Here is an 18,221-nt window from a genome sequence, read left to right on the forward strand (position 1 = left end):
CCACGCAGTCAGCTAATGTAGCTCTGTAATGTTAGTGCCCTGCTCTGCTTATTAAGTTTTACCAAACGTTATAGTAATACTGAAAGAAAACGTTTTACTCTGGTGGCTAGACCTAAGACACAAAATGATGAGTGGCACAATTTCCATACTTTATAAACACTGTAATGCAGTTTTAGTCTTTAAGATATACCAAAAAGGTTTTAAGTATCTAAAAGGATCAATAAGTGAAAGACAGTGGATTTAACAAAAGAACATTGTTTTGTAGCAACAGCGCAAATTTGTAACAGTCTGATATGTTTAACCTTACATGACACGATGGCCACAAAAACATATTCGTCAAAAGATGGAATTTGGTTTGTGGACTCACATTTTTAGACTCACACAGATCCCTGATAATTAGTGCCATATAACTTAATGTAGAATTTCAATGACCAAAACAGAACCGGAGCCTTTTTGACCTCTGTTTAGTACAATTAACCTCATAGCAAACCATTATTCTTCAGGTAACAGCATTAAAAATTCTTTAAAAAAGCACAAACATGGTTGAGAAGTTCATATAAGTGACTCAAGTTAGCTGAGATTGTGGTAGTACAGTCCTAGAGCTACTCCCTGCCCGACTTCTCTAAATGCAAACTTTGGTATTTAAAAAAACTCAGTTGCCTTATAAACAAAATGAATCTTTGTACAGTTACTGTGAAGGAGTACAAACAAAATTAACAAGACCAAAGCTGTTTTTTAACAAGGTTGTAAAATTTTTTATTTTTTGTGTAAAGGCCCATGAGTTTTACTAAAGGTTGCCTCAAGTGGCCATTTGAGGAACTGCAGTTTTTGGCACTCAGGTATTGGCTTCATTTCTCAGCCCTGGAGGCTGCTGCTCGAGCCCATCATGAAAAGAGCAGAGGAAAGTTTTTTTGTTCAGAAGTGAAAAACACAAATCAAACGAGCTTCATTACGTAATCATCTTTGTGAAACATAAACAAGCATTAGCAAACACGAAATGAACAAATAGGTACAGTGAAGTAAACCTATTCTGTCAACCCACACATGCATGTTTCTGATTGACTGCAGCACCACATGATGAATCCTACAGGGAAACGACGAGAGCCGTTTAATAGCTCATGGCACGTGGACCAGGGTTTGACCCCACACACACACACACACACACACACACTGAACATTTACTCAACAAAGCTCGTCAACCATGGAGACCAGCATGCCTGGTCTTTTACATCATCATCGTCATACACAATCTGGTCCCCATTTGTTACAGCTGGGACTTCAGTGTGTGAGAGCATGTGTGCATGCTTCTAAGTATGTCTTTGTGCGTCTGACATCATGTATGCCCGTGCATGAGTGTTTGTGAATGTGCGAGCTGGGACTTGGCTCTACACTGTGGACACGTAGCCTGAGAAAGTGAAAACTGTGCAAAAGTCTCACACACTAAAACATCCTCAACTATGCTTGAACTCTCTGCTCCAGCTCGTCCCTGCATGCACTGCTACTCAAACTGCCCGAGATTTTGCACTCAAATGCACGCTCCCCTTCCAACATGACATAAATCCACATTGGAAAAACAAATAAAACTCTCTGGCTCGGGAGGAGGGCTCGTACTGTAACTCTAACCCAGCTTTTACGCTTTGAGAAATTTGATCAACGTCTGAGCAGAAGTCAGGTTGCTTCCTTTGAGTGAGCAGAAGAAACGGAGCCAAAGTGTGGACCATCAGTGAGAGCGCTGGCCAAGAAAAATTGTTTCTTGACTTCTATCCCATGTCATTTCATATCACCAAGAATAGTGTTGATTGGCAAAAACACAATGGACTCCAGCCACTGAAAGCTCCTGCTAATTTAAGCTCCTTTCAATTTCAGTTTCTTCTGGTTTAATGAGGAGAAATAGAGAATAATAAGCGCTGTCACCTTTTCACGATGTCTGTCCAAAACACTTATTGAGAACAGTTGGGAATAAGATTTTATTATGTCAGTAAGAGGAATTTTGCCTCATGTAGGCTGATGCAGATATGTAACACACGTAATGTGTGATTACATGAACACTGGTTCAAATCTCCACTGGTCTGTACTGGTGCTTATTCATGTAGATGGCTTAAGAGAGATCTTCTGTAAAAATGTCACCATTCTCTTAATTAAACTACACATTACCCATGATCCATAAGCCAAATCTATTATGTGAATACATACCAAACTTAGCGCCACATGCTGTAAAGACAGATGTGTCATGAGTGGTTAGTATGACAAATGACATCTGGAGTCCTGACGCGTGTCAAGCTAATGTATTATTAGCATCTTAGTTGATTGTTGGAAGAAAAAGATGGAATAAGACTGGAACTGGTATCGGCAGACACACAGTATCAGTATCAGACATGGAAAAAGTGCTACAGAGCCATCCCTGTTGGACAGAGTTACAGTTAACCATAAACTTTTATGGGAATTAATGAGGTGAATAATTCTGAAACCTTGTTTCAGCTAAAAGTTTCAACTTAAAAGAAGAGGAGAGAAACGAGGGCGTACTTGATGAAGATAGGATGGACACGAGCAATTAGAAGTAAATGAACAAGTTTCTGATAGTAGCAGAAGTAAAAAAAAAACATCCCTCTGCTTCCTCTCTCTTCTTCTCCTTCACCGCGTTGTTCGTAAGTAGGCGGAAGAAAGTGGCAATTAGCAATCAGCTAAAACACTAATTAGCTCCCTCTCTCCAGCTTTCTATAGGCCACCCTCTCTGCAGAGTATCGATGTGGCTGCGAGTGGCTGCGCACCCGTGAGCGTGCGCGCGAGTGTAACGAAATGTTGTTTGAGCTTCAGTGTGCGTGTGAGCGTGGAGGGTGAGGTCTGACTGGAAGTGTGACCTCATCTTTATTAATGACAACCATATGGAACACGGTTGTATGATTTACAACAACAGACGGCTAGAGGCTGGAGGCAGATGAAAGTAGGAGTTTTATAGAACGCAGCTCAAGTTTATTGATGAGAGGACACACGTGAAAGATTTGATAATTGCTGGGAAACACCGAGGCTGCGAATAAATACAATGATTGAAGGTAACAATTGTGCAGAAAAGAGGTCAAATTATTCTCTTTTGTTGCGCTCTTGTCATCAGTTGTGTTAAAATAATAAGCAACTGCTTGCCAAAGTACAGTTTGTTGTGCAATTGTTTTATCTTTTTTTCATTAACTGTCGAAAGAAACAAAGGTTGCATTCGAAGCAGCTTATTAGTTGACATTCATGTCAAAAAAGATGGCGAATTAAAAGGCAGAAGCAAAAAAACAAAACAGAAAATATGTGAGAGACCATCAGATGGTGGACGGGGTAATCATCAACCTGTCGTCACTGCTGGGTCAAAGTTCATCAACCCCATCAACCAGTCACGTGCACACCACTGAACCCTGGTTGGTACACGCTGGTTACTGGAGAGGCCTCATGTACCCGCACCATAATCAGGCTCAGGGGTTCGTAATTAAAGTGAGAGTCCAGCCAGCGTGTCAGAGAGACGATATGACAGCTGACGACTTTGTGAGACCTCAGAATGGGAGAGAGGGGTGTGGGGCTGTCGTGCGGGGCGAAGAGGGTGACGGTGGTGATGGGGGGTGTATGTGTGTCGTGTGAAAGCGAGGGGGTGGGGCTCGGGCGTTGGGAAAGGGGAAGAAATTGGGGGAGCTTTCACTGGGGGATTAAAAATAATGGAAGTGGGGAGGGATGGGGGACTCGAGGCAGCTGTGGAGCCAGCTCTTTTGTGAGGGAGAGATGTGTGTGTGTGTGTGTGTGTGTGTGTGTGTGTGTGTGCATGTGTGTGTGTGAGGGGTTAAGGGGTCCCAGAGGGCTACCTTTGTCCCTCTGCCAGAGATTGTAGGTCTGTAAAGAAAAAAAAAAGCGATTTCACAACTGGTTCACTCTCTTACTCTCTCTGTCATCAATGAGGCTCTTTGTTTGCCACGCTCACCTTCCTCCTCCTTAAAGAAAATGCCACTCCCACACAAAACAACACTCTATAGTGAAGGAACCTGCTCCTTTAAGTGCACACACACACACACATCTATGCACAGACACACACACATCTGTGTTGGTGAGAGTGCATGCGAGAGGTACTCAGAGACATTAGCAGATTTAGACCTTTTAGATCTGACCCCTTTGTGCAACTAGAGGGATGTTGCTATGGCTACCACCAACGCTAAGTGTCATTGTTGTGAAGAGCCAATCAGGAGAGAGAGAATTTGTCGCTGCGTGTTTTGTGAATGTGTTTGATCTGCACGGCCTTTGAAATATTTCACTTACCGAATCAAAATGACATTTTTGGCGACTTTTTTTGTTTTCACCGTACGATCTCCGGATTGTCTCGTAGTTCTCTTAAATAAAAACATCTCACGAGGCCCCGTGAGGAGCTCGTCCAGAAAAGCTTTAGTCAATGTTCCGCCGCATACACAATTTATGATGTTATTAAAAGCTGACACACAAATTACACCCTGAACTTCCTAACGGCGAGCGCTGCTTATTTCAGCGACTCTCAAGGACAGAAGGCGAGAGGATCTGGAAGGCGACCAAGACGGGAAGAAAGACATCTCTCTGTCTCTCTCACTCTTACACCTGCTGGAGGAGCAGAGAGGGAGCGCGTGAAGGAGGGGTGCAGGAGGAGGAGGGGGTACTCCTCCTCTAGGAGAGCTGTCACTTTGATTCTCATCACCAAGGCAACGGGTGTGCAGACCCACAATCCTCTGCTTTGTCCAATGGGGGTGGGGGTGGGAGTGTGCGTGTGTGTGTGTGTGTGTGTGGTAGCTGGTGTGCTGCACCTCTGCAAACCTGCATCAAACAGACACACACCGAGGCCTGGTGCTATGCGCACAAACAGCGAAACACCATGGTGACACAGAGACAAATCTAGCTATGTCTGCTATTTATGGGGACAGAGAGAGTGAAAGAGGAGGCAATATTCTGCAGCCAAACGAGCTGAAATTGCAACGCGTTTGTGTGCATGCTGTCTCCCCACATGATAAAGATGTTTTATGAAGAGGCCCAAGTCATGTTGCTGAGCCAAGCTCCTCACACAGAAGGGTTTTTTCATAAGAACTGACAGACATGAGAAGCTGGGTGACAGGAAAGAGAAACACAGAGACATCCATCAGTTGAAGTCTGCTGACTTAAACTCAGCCGGAGGCTTTGTTTTTCAAAGTCTGGGTCACAAACCCACCAGAGGGTCATGGAATATTCTGAAGGGTTGTTATGGGTCACGTTAAAACCACTTAAACAACATCTGCCTGTCTTCCTTTCGGTTAAAAGAAAACAATTTCCCTCATGTAGCTTGAAAAGATAAGCGCAGCTGCTATTTTATTACAAGTCGTCATGGTATAATGCAGTAAAATAGTAACGACACTGTACTGTTAATCACAGTTAAAAACATATTTATGGAGTTATGCTGCAAATATGATGAGAAAAAGTCACAGTTTCTTACTGGAAAAATATACAACTAGTTTCCATCGTACTGTCATTTTAGTGTTCCTACAGTAATGTCCGTAAACAGTTTACTACTGTTAATTATAACAGCATGGGCTCACCCTGAATACAAGTTCCTCTTTTTTTTTTTTTTTAACTATGACAAGACATCAACTTCTTTCATATTTTCCCTGCTCATTGCACCACAGAGTTCTGGGAATGCTGCTGTATTCATCATTTTACCCTGAAGACGAATGCTCTGCACTGGTTACACAAGCTCCAGAAACCACATCACAGATTCACAAGAATCAACGTCTAAATTTGAACTGTTTATCCAGTGTGGGGTCGCACAAAGGCTGGAGTATATCTCGACTGAGCATGTGCAAGCAGCTTTCATTAAATAAATAACTTAAAATTCAATATTTACATTCCTATGTTTATATGTCCATGCTAAAAAGAAAACGAACAAAATACTGCATTAATCTGTAAAAACGTATAGCACAACAAAACTCAAGCTGACACTTCGTCTGTAACGTAGATGCATTCGCTTTCTGAAACACTGAAATGCAGAGAAGTGCCCAAAGACATGAAGAGAAATATGTAAATGCGCTACTCAAGCATACGCAGTTTTGTCCACACAGCGCAGAGTACAGATGTACACACTCTCTCCTCTGAGACAGATGGGGACACCCTCCCTCCTCCTCCTCACACTGTCGTCCACCCCCCCTGCGAGCTTGACCGGGGTCAAAGAGCCTATTGTCATACAGAGCGCCTTGCCTCCAACTATTGTCTGCGACAGTTGGAAACCCTCAGAGCTCATACAAACCTCTGCACACTGAACTGTTCCTCCTCCTTCTGCCCTCTCCTTTCTCTTTTTTAATTTCACTCTCTCTTTTGCCTCCACACCCCCTCTCACAGCCCCTTTCTCTTTGTGCGCTGACTGGGCTCTACAGTGTGTTGCACACACTGACACAGCTGGACCAGTGCAGACACACACGGGAAGGAAAGGAAAAATAAAAAAAACTACATAAGAAGTAGTGCTTCACATTCTTTCCCAAACAGATGCACATTTCTTACTGACGCCGCGTTCATTTAGTCTGATCATTAGATCGGATCACATCAATCATTGTTGTGAAATAAGAATTAGCCATTAAAGATAAGCTAGAAAAAGCTGCTCATGTTAAACCAAGTATGAAGATATTTATAAACAGGCTGAACTTAAATTTTTCACAAATATTTATTGTTTTCATTTAAACTATAGTCTGTCTATAATCAAATAAAATAGCAGTGATAATCTACAACAACAAGGAAATCCCTGTAAGAAACTTTTTATGACCTAAATATTTAGCTGTAATCAGATTATAGTTATTCTGATTATTAAACAACTGTAAGTAACTGCTATTTTACTGGTAAAAGTCCCTGCTAAACCAGATTAAGATTGACCTGCTGAAACAATATGTATGGAAAAATCTCTTTGAACTAGCTGTCAGGAGCCACTTTCTCCACATCTTAAACATACCTGGATGCGGATCAAGTGCATCACTGTAAATTGAATTTAACAGCTTCGACCAGAAGTCCTGCTGTCTACGGCCTCAGTGGAGCCTCAGAGCGGCGGTGGCTCCCTCACCCGGAGAGATGCACCTCAGCTGGGCACGACAGAAGCAGGAAGAGCCTTGAACAATGACGCTGCAGTTTGAGCGGCTGCAGGGCGCCATGATGCCGTGAGTAGCAGGTGGAATCGCTTTAACTCGTGCACATGCGCACAATGCTCAAGTCTCACTTCAGCCCTGCACAGGATATCTTCACATCCCCTCCCATTCCTCATCCTCCTCCTCCTCCTCTCCATTTCATAAGCAAAAAAAAGTCATTTCACACTCCAAATTGCTCCACATCAGATCGTCGTCATATCACTTCAAGATGTCTCCAGAACGCAATCCCTGATGTTTCAGGCATTAGCATTCATGCCAAGCATTCTGAACAACACAAATCTAACAAACATTGTAATAATAATATCAGAAAAACTGATATTGTTTTGCTTGCAAAACGGGTGATTTGGGAATTCTTCATTTATTGTAAGTGAGGCCGTGAACAGCTGCCAAATATGAAAACAAACAAACAAACCCTTTAGTCCAGTGAAGTGTGAGCTTTTTTTTTTGGCACATGAGGACAAAATAAAATTAGTTCCCCATTTTATTCAGGATTGTCTAGAAGAAAATAAATGATTGTTACTGTTTGGTTGCGAGCATGTGCCCTGAAGGTAGCCCAGAGCCCGTCTCTGTGTATCTAATATTAAAGTATGAGGCTTATAAATGTGAATCCAAGCGAATCCCATTCATCACAATGGCTCTCAAATGGGTGGGGGGTGGGCTATGATTTATGGAGCGAGATGAAGAAATAGAGCCAATAAATTTGCTGGGTTTAATACAGTTAGAAGGAAAATACAATAAAAACATTTTAGAGTATAATTTGGAAGAAAAATTAACTATTTAGTAGCAGGACAAGTGCAACTTTTTTTCTAATAGTGCTCTGTTTGCCTGAAGAAGCTTTTGTAGCACGTGCCAGCACGCCAAATATCTTTAGCTTTTCAGATGCTTAAATCTGATTTCCTGCAGGTGGAAACTTGTCAATAACCATCTCAGCCCAACCTCCGCTTCTCATGAATTTCATCTCTTTATTCCAAATAAAATGGAGCTACAAAACTGTTACATCTAACTATGGATTAAACGTTTAAAAGTTATCATGGCTGAGAAGGTAACTTTGCAAACCCTTTAAGTAGGGCTGTTCGATATAACGATATATATCGGATGACGATATAAAAACGTCTATGTTTCATTTTCGTGGTGTCGCAAAATAAACTGTTTACGACAATATTTTTTCATCGTTCTGATGGTCACTGTAGTGGCTATATTAATGTCTTAAAGTTCTCTCTTTCTCTTATATTTAATATAACCACACTACAGACAGACAAGCACCTGTTTTTATGCGTTGTCGTTAGCAACACAACACAACAACGACGGTAACAGCATCGCGTGTCCGCTTGTTTATGTTCCACATAAACCTTTCACAATAAAGCTCAAGATTCTGTTGAGACTTTTCAAAATAAACTGAATCACGTGAAAGAGCAGATTATTTACGGATGAGAAGTAAAAAAAGAGCCGCCAGGTGCTAAAAAATAAACCTTAGACTCAAACGTTAGAACAGGCTTTTCCCGGCAGCACGCCGTGTAATAAACACTCACAAAGAAAACAGCGGCCTGTTACAACTTATGTCTAAAAATGTATCGTTTCATGCATCGGTTAAAACACTCGACTCCAGCTACATGACGCGCAGCTGGAAACACTTCACGCAAGTCGAGCTGCCCGAGATTCACAGAATTTACAGAAAATGTTGCATTTTTGTGATTTATATCGTTATCGGGACGATAAAATTCTTATATCGGGATATGAGATTTTGTTCATATCGCACCTTTAAGAGAATTTTGGTTAGCTGATACTCAAGGCATGTCTCTGCACTGACCGTGTAAAGATAAATGAAATGAGATTCAGGCAAGTAAACACACACACACACACACAGATCTGCAGTGGTGATCAATGGTGATTATCCCAAAGGCGGGTGTGTGCTTGTGAGTGTGTGTCCACTGTGCAGTGAAGTGAGGCATTGAAAGTGTTTGAGGGGGTTTACGACAGTCATATTTCACTGACAGAATGCATTATCCCATCGCTTCCCAAGGACGCACGCTCTCTCACTCCACACGCACCGGTTGAAGTGCAGTCCCCACACTTACAGACAGTGTTGAGAGCTGAGAATCTTGCACATACACATGCAAACACATGCACTCCCACTGCAGCATTGATCTGCGGGTAAAGCCGGCCATATTCCTGCTGTTCTATTTACAGTTGGCCTCGCTGGGACCCTCAACACTCCCTTATTAAAAGTCTAAACACAAAGACAGCAAATGGAGAGACGGAGAAAGCGCCGAGGTGAGGAAAAACCAATATCGATCAGCAGCTTCTTCATTTCTAATGATCAGTCACACTGATTTGAATCCTGCGAGCTATCACAGGCGGAGACCGAAATACAGAAAAGATAGGAAAGGAAAGGGAAAACAAATGGTCGGGAAGGAAAACAAATCTGAGAACAAAACAGGTCCACTGCAGGTGAGTTTACTCCGACACCCTGCCTCAGCCCTGTATGTGGCTGATGTGGTGCGCAGATTGATTAGCCATGCCTGTCTGCAGGCAGCAGTGTACTGACTGATGTGACTGCAGAGCTGCAGAGGTGCAGAGTCATTGGGTGAAGGAGGAGGGCTGTCAGTATGATTCAGGGTAACCGTACTCCATGTGACAATCACTCTACATGCTACAGTACGCCTGTCCTGTCTCATCTGTGTGTTACTGGGTCACATGTAAACATTTCAGGTCTCCTATCCATGACATTAGATTTACTCCCCGAAAGTCAAAGTCACGGGAAACGGGAAGAGAAACCTTCACCTTGAAAAATTATTATTAATGCTTCCTTCCTTTCTGGTTAATCAACAAGCCGCGTTGGACATAGCATACGAAACAAGCGACATATGGAGGCGAAAATGTGGCCGCTGGCTTGATGTGGCTGACAGAGTGAGGTATTAGCGCCGCTCAGGTTTGACGGGTCTCATTCTGCATGACTTCATGTTCATTCTGCCAGAGTTCAGGGTTCAGCTCCCAGTAGAGCCTCCGAACACAGAAACACACTCAGAAAGGCACTTTGGAGGAGAGCAACAAGCTCCCACCACTTTTAATTTGACCTTTTCAACTGCGCAGCGTCTCAACTCCAAAGTATAGTAGAGAAATGGAATTCATCGAAATTCATTCATATTTCTAAAATGTAGCAGATAATCAAAAAATATACATAAATAGTTACTTAAAGGTTTTAGTGACATGCAGCAAGGTCAAAATTGACTCTACAAATCATTTCTCATTCATAAAAGTAAAAAATTAAATTAAGTTGCATGACGTGCAAAAAAGGAACAGACTGTAACTGTAAAAGATCATAAGACTAACATTATAGTAAGCTGATGGTTCAGTCACTGCATTTAAAGCAGATTATTATCTTGTTTTTTTACCTTCAAACATGCCTAAATAAGAAGTTAGTACCTACACTAAACTTAAATATCTCTGCCACTTATGGAAGTCAAACTTTCTGCGAGTTCTCCGATATGATCACGTGTCCGTCTGCCTGCACGGCACTGACTGGTACAGAAGCGTTACTCAGCCTGTGTGCCAGCTGACTGACGTCACGCACAAACAAACATGAAAAAAAAAAAAAAACGGTGCCGTCAGCTTTTTTTCTTCATTCAATTCTTTATCACTATCCTCAGCTACAACTGAGCAGGATTCTTAATTATTTTTATTGCTTTGTCATGTTCTGCACCAACAAATTACTGTAAATATGTATTTATTCATATCTATTTATTGACATTTACAGATTAATACAATATGCAATACAATTCTGCAGGACTCATATTTTTTGAGTACTTGCTACTTTTCTACTTTGCACTTTTTTGAAAAGAAGTGGAAACTTTCAGCATGTGGCATCGGGGAGCTCTTCAAACTAAACCATAATTAAATTAAACAGAATACTGAACCAATACAAGCAGCCTGTAGCAATAACTCATTTAGCTAATGGTGAGATTATCTCCAATAACTGGTGTGATTATGATGTAAAAGTGCCAGTTCTTTTCTCCCAAATGGGTAGTTTTTGTCTGCAGTCGCTAGGTCTAGGATGTAAGTCCAGAAAGTAAAAAGCTGCTGTTATTTCTGAATGACGACAGAACACAGACAGGTTTAAATTTAGGGCTGATTGGCTGCGAAGCTCGAGCTCAGACAGCCTGCAGACGCTTTAACTGGCGTCAATTTTCCTCAGTAATTTGACAAATTCTGATGGAACCAAAGTAGGAATCTAATTTGGTGGAAATCATCTCGTTATAACTGATAAGCAGAAGACATTTCTAATGAATAAGTCGCTTAATTAAGAAGGGAAATAGCCGACAAACAGGAAAATCAGTCATGTGCGTGTGTGTTTGTGTGTGTGATTTGTAATATTGCAGTTTTCCATCTCTCAGTCTGAGAGCTTAGAGCTGCATAAGAGGCTTTGAGTGCTGAAATCAGTAATGTTGATAAAGGCTGGATGCACCGTGTGTGTCAGTGTGTGTCTGTGTTAGGTGTTGTGTTAGCTCGTGTGGCCTTTTGCGACAGATGTGCGCCGGTTTTGTGTGAGTGTGCATGTTTGAGAGGGATATTAAATACTGAAAATCACAATCTTACTGTGGGATTAAAGACGGCACTCTAAAATGGTGGCACGCTGAGGCAGAGGACAGACAGAGGAGACAGACAGTGGCAGAGACAGACTGCAGGGGGCAAAGGACCGAGAGAAAATGAGCAAGAAGGGCCACCGAGTTCGATGGATTGACAGTGACTGAAGACAAGTTTGAGATAAATCCAATTATTTGTTATGCTTTCCATTCTCACTCTGACAGAATATTCTGGAGTGTCAACATACTTGTGGCCGTAGCGTATAATCAGCTGGGGATCAGGGTCTATTCATTTTTACATGTGACATAATGTCGCTGCAGTGTTGTCTCAGCGCCTAATGACAAACTAATCGGCTCGGTCGTCTCCTCTGCAGTTGTGTGAACGTGAGTCAAATCTAAACATGTGGTCCCCGTCCTTCGGGGCGTCTCATTAACAATCAGATTCGGTTTAGATCAGGCTCATTGAAGTGGGTTATACGTGGTAATGAAGTCACCACAGCAGGAATGTGTTCTGCTGTGGGAGGGGTACCACGCAAACAGATACGCAGTCAACAAACACACACAAACAGAAAAAAGGTCCACTTCCCTCTCGACGTGGAAGTGTGTTTACACTCTCGAAGTCGCATTTCTCTGGTATAAATCAAAACTTTTGAAGCGTTTCTGTATCTGTTCTGATTAAATAGGTTCATGTTTCACAGTAAGACGTGAAATCTGAAAAGACAAATGAGCTCAGAACGGACACGTTTACTGGATGCTTTGGTGGTTTGTCATACACTGAGGTCAGCGACTTTGGCAGTCGAATCGTAAAACAAATGTGGTTCCAGTTCCCTTTAGCTCGGAAAGAACTGCATTAATAAGACTCAGTCCTCTGTAGAAAAATCAAATCAAATTTGTTTAAAGTTAGTTTCATGTGCATGCAAAAAATATATTATCAATATTACTGAATCTTTTAAAACAAGCCTTGACGAACGGTTTGGCTCGCTTGAAAAAGGTTATTTATTGGTTAACTGTTCCAGATCATGTTCTCATTTTTTAACCTTCCAGCTCAGGCCAGTTCTGCAAGACACACAAACGTTGCAAAATATGATGCTCCAAAAATCATTAAAAAAAAAACCCTGGTTAATGTTCACATCGTGACTTCATCCTGCTGTAACACTGCGAGATGCTCAGACTGAAGGCTGTAAAACTGAACTACAGCACTAACACCGCAAAAGGACACAGAGATGCTTTGGATGCATCAATACTAACTCATTTCAACCTTTAAGTTTGTCTTCATAGCTTTGTCTCTGCGTCTGACCAGTCAATAGCTCAGTGCAGAGCAGAGAAGAAGGAACGAAGCGGGTCGATTCTAATTATAAAACAGGTGTTGTGAATGAATATTTTATGTAAAGCGGCCGCAGCTTTGTTTGTTCTCTGGACAAACCGATCCACCAACGGATGCTGCTGATGAACAAGTTTTATCTAAGGACCGACAGCACTTAGCAGTAGCAATGAAAGTTCCTCCTGCATCCACAACGCTGATATGTAACTAAACGATTATTAATGGGCTCGGTAACCCATCGTACAGTCTGCCAACATAACCACTGGTGTAGAAGACAGGGACCAAGATTCCCATTCCTATCTGCCAGTAACTGTTAACTAACACAGGAAAAAGTTCCTGCTCTACGACTGCTCCAGCTCTGGTATCAAAAGTCTTGTCTCTTTCCTACAGAATCTGCAGCATATGAATCCACTTTTTTCTAAATGTTGAAAGCTGCTGCATATCATCTCTGTGAAATAAATTTCATCCTAGTTTCATGAAAGTCATTTTGAGTCCTCGTATAGGTTTAAAGGTCTAGTAGAAGGACAAAGTCTTACTAAAACATATGTAAATGGAAAGAGCTGTTTTAAATCGCTCTCTTGCCGATTGCACTTGTGCAGATGCACAGTTAAATATTAAACAGTGTTGTGTCCTTCCGTTTTCAGTTAACTCAGGAAATAGAAAGAGAGAGAGGGTAACAAATAAAAAGAGCGAGCAAGACTGAGAGGAGCTATATTTGGAAGCGGCACTGCCTTGTACTGTATGGGTATGTAATAAATCTGTTGTGCCATCATAGTGAATGGTGTGTCGCATAGAGCTGTGTGTGTGTGTGTGTGTGTGCGGGCGTGTGTGCGAGGATGAATGGTGGCCTGTCTCGTCCTCCGGTACTGCTACTCCTCGCTAATTGGTCGTCGGCTTAAGTGCTGCTGCTGCATTATTCTCCAGATGGGATGAAGGGAGGGACGGAGGGAAGGAAGGGAAGAGGAAGGAGGGAGAGGAAGCAAAGAAAGCGAGATAGAGGGGAAGGGAGAAATGACTGATGGGTGAGATAAAGCTGGATCGAAGGATGCATGAATCAAAAGGGGGAATGGAGGGAGAGAAGGAGCTGGAGGACAGAGGGTGTAGGAATGTAGGCTGAGGAAAGGAGAGCAGAGTAAGATAAGGTCATGTGTTTGAGAACAGTTTTCTAATCTGAATGTTCTTAAGAAAATATATTTGAAGGAAGCTACATGTGCTTCAGTGCTTCCCCTAATTTGACCCACCTTTAAGTTCTCATTGAACGCTCGCTTGTTTACTTCCTGTTAGGTTGATTTTTATTGTCACTGCTGTTCGTGAGGTTTTCTATTTTTAGCCCAGTGCTGTTTTTTTCTTTTGAGTCTCAGTGCTGCATCTTCTCTTGTCACATTAGCTTTGGTGCCACAAATTCTGAATTTACCCCAAGGGGCAAATACGGCGTTTATTTAAAAAAATGTACCCATTTACTGTGAAAATCTAATTTAGTTTTAAAGTTTTTATCTTAACTGCATCTTTCAGCAGTTCTAATCTGCACGGCCCTGCTTCAGATGTCTCCCAGTGCTCTCTGTAGTGCACAGGCTGCCAAACACTGTTATGGCTTTGCGATAAAAAAAAAAAAGAGCCTGAGGTAATTTATTTTAGTTCAAATTGATGATTTCATTTGGGAAAGAAACTCACATTTGTTTGTGTCTGCAGTTTTCTCGTTTCTGGATCAAATCTTGTTCTGCAGCTTTTACTCCTATAGGGACCCGGGCAGAATTCTTAACATTACTTTAACTGTGCTGTTATTATTTTCTTTTACTGTCGCTGCACATGGATACACCAAGGAATAGCTTTTATTTTGAAAATATTACAAATGTTAAAATTTGGGTGGCACAAGAAAGTTTAAACTTGTCTGTGTGGCTCTTTCATTGTTTTTCCAGGACAATGAGATGAAGTTCCCCAGTGACCCCTAACAGGTTTTCCATGTGGGACGTACTATATGAGTGTGCATATGTGGGGGGGGAGGAGAGCTGCTAATGTCTTCTGAAGAGTGAGAAGAGAGGAATGAGATGCTTTGGCCAAGACACAGCAGTAACTCTCAACTCTGTTCATTAGACAGGCTGCGTTATTCCCAACACACACACACACACACACAGACGGGCCCTTGCAGCAGGTGGGCCTTTTGATTTGTCACCCAGGAAGAACCGTGTCTCATTTGCATACAGATGCCCCCTTCAGAGCAGAGGAAGGGTGTGTGCGCGTGCACACATCCACACATGTCCTCCTCTCCTCCCCTTCTGACCAAAGCTCATACAACCCTCTCTTTCTTTCTTTTTCTGTCTTTCACTTGTCTCCCTTCCTCCCCTCTTTCTATCCCGTTCTTGTTGGCTCTCTCCCAGGAGATTAGAAGGCATGTCTGTGTGTATATCTGGGAGTGTGTGCATGGCTATAAATATTTTTCTCGATTTTTCATGCACATCCTGTGTACAAGGGTGCAAATATTCTTAGGATTTATCTACTCATTTTTTTTTACAGCATGCCAAACGCATGCATTGTGTATTAGTGCATGTGAATTCACGCGTGTGCATCTGCGTGTGTGCATAAATCTCGGAGACTCCTGCACCTTGCATCTGTTCGAGCTGGCAGAGCTTTCAGGAGTCTCGTGTGCCGATGTCAAACAACGGTGGCTTGTTTGCAGACCCCTGAAACACTGAACTGATACACACATTCAAACACTCCTAAACGCACACATCAAGATAACAAGAATGAGAGCTGAATTTCAAACCAAATAAATACTTGGAGACCACAGTGGAGCTTAAAGCGTGGGGGGAAAAAAACGAGCGTTAATGCAGCTGGGCTGGACAGAGCACAGGATGATGTGAAATTAAGCTTTACAAGGACAACTATTCACGGCGTAGATGACTGTTATTTCCATAATGCATCACACTGAAAGCCACAGTCAAAAACCTTTTCATTTATTTCAAAGTAAAAAAACAAGGCTCCACAGCTTCATTTAAGCTTTTATTTGTTTTCTTCTGTTGTTAATCAGCGTTTTCAAGAATGAAAAACCAATGAAAGCTTAGAACATGAAATTTTTGTTTGGGAATTTATATTTTTATTTTAAGCTTTATTGATTTGAAAACGTTCTTTTCTCTAAATTAAAGAGAGTCCTGGTCAAAACCGCTGCGCAGAACACACACCACTAAAAAAAGTAAAGAAAGTTGTGCATCTGGTGCCTTCTTTGTACAAATGTTTACTTCATATTCTTTCTTAAATGGTTATTTTCTTTGCAGCAGACAGTTTAAATACCACTTCCCATTGAAACCAACAGGAATATTACAGTGGAGCTCTGAAAAGCACTCAAATGCAACATATTGTGCGCCCGACAAGTCTGAAGAGAAACTTCATGCTGTGATTGGCTTTCGGTTAGAGATTACATCAGAAACTCCACGGGTGCAACCACAACACTGGGAGGTTGCTGGGAGTGTTTAGTGTCACTGCTAATGCCTTGCTTGACTGTACGGTCATTTTATCATTAGTTGTAATTTTACTTCTTCCAGGATCCCAGACTGTTAATATTATTTTAGGCAGAAAAATATACATTGTCGTAATAAATTTGGGTCATAAAAATATATTTCATCCGTTCTTATACCTGCGAACCTGCCACTGGGTACTCAAAGCTCAAACGGACACATATGAAAGCACTTCAATTTTGACCCAGCACTGTTTTTCCACGTGCTCTGAGGTTATGCAAAGCGGAGGCAGCAAAGGAGTGAAACCACAGAAAGACACATGCATGTTATATTTCACTGAATATTCATCATCATCAGCTAAATGTACGTTGAAAATGCGCAACTTGTAAACCTCTAACTGTCACTTAATGTCATTTAATGTTTTTCACCAATGCAATCTTGCAAAGAAAGCACAAGTAATGTTTTATGATTGGGTTTCTTGTTTGGGGTTATAGAACGTTTGTGGCCTTGGCTGAGTAATTTAGAGCATTAGATGGGACGCCCTGGATTTTTCTGTGTTTAACTGAGCCAACATTTTCCCCGAAAACGCAGCCAAAGTTCTAGTAGCATAACTCTTAATCATCTCGTACATTCTTCTTATTACTTCTGTGTAATACAATAATTTTGTGTCCCAGTTCAAGTATTTAGTATGGAGAACATGAATGCTGCAATCCACTTTATGATTTCACCAGCTCAAAACAACAACAACACCTCACAGCGGGCAGACACACAAACATATAGACACGCACACGTGCGCACACAGATCGCAGCGTCCTCCCCCTCCTCCTCACTGCTCGGGCCACATGTCACGTCAGGGCAGCATTAAGAGTTTAGACAAATACAATTTCACCCCTGATCCTGTAATCCTGATCTCTGGTGGGTTGTGTGCGCGTTTGCGTGCGTTTGTGCGTGTGCATGTATGTGTGTTGTTGATGGGGGATGCAAAGTAAACCCAGTCAAGGCCCCACTGTCCCTGAGGACTTAAAAACACAGACAAGATCTGTTAACACATGAGGGAGAATGACATTTTTTATGAATTATCTATTTCACAACATTGAGACTGTCAGTTTCAATGGCTCAGATGCCACAAAGCGAAAAGACTCAGCTTTAAATATCGTGTATGTGTTTAAACATGATGAAAACATTAAAGATATAAAGATAATAAAATGGTTTCTTAATGGTTTACAACACTTTCTACTGATGCATCTAAATAGATACAAATTTCTTTGGTCACATACACAGCATAGTGAAACGCGTGTGTCTGCGCTGCAGGCGTAGCCACGCCATTCCAGGGCTTGGTTTTAGAACAGCCCTTACTGGATAACGGGAGGGAATCAAACCTGCAACTCCCCCTCCAAAGGTGTGTAGCCTTACCACTACACTATCCAGCTATTCTGTCAGATGCACTTCATTTCTAAATGGATGAGTAAATAGATCCATCCATTCATCCATGTTTCATTTTCTGGTTTACATGCCTCCATTTCTGTATCATTAATCAATCGCTTCTCAAGCATAACAGCACACACTTGTAATGCTTAACCAACCAGTAGAATTCAAGAAAAAATAGCTACGAAACATACTAAACATAAACATTTGAATACATTTTAACCATGATCTTTTCTTTTTATTGCTGGCTTGAATTCATTAATCATATCTATATCTATATATATGTATCTTTATCTTTATCTAT

At 41.7% G+C, this 18,221-nt stretch overlaps 1 protein-coding gene across 2 annotated transcripts in view; it reads right to left on the reverse strand.

The window, feature by feature from the left end:
• nova2 (NOVA alternative splicing regulator 2) overlaps positions 1-18,221 on the reverse strand; it is an 87,091-nt gene that overhangs the window by 46,293 nt on the left and 22,577 nt on the right. The gene's annotated exons all lie outside the window — the stretch shown is intronic.

This window comes from Simochromis diagramma, unplaced genomic scaffold, assembly GCF_900408965.1.
Source record: "Simochromis diagramma unplaced genomic scaffold, fSimDia1.1 OVJJ01000463.1, whole genome shotgun sequence".
NCBI classification, from domain to species: Eukaryota; Metazoa; Chordata; class Actinopteri; order Cichliformes; family Cichlidae; genus Simochromis; species Simochromis diagramma.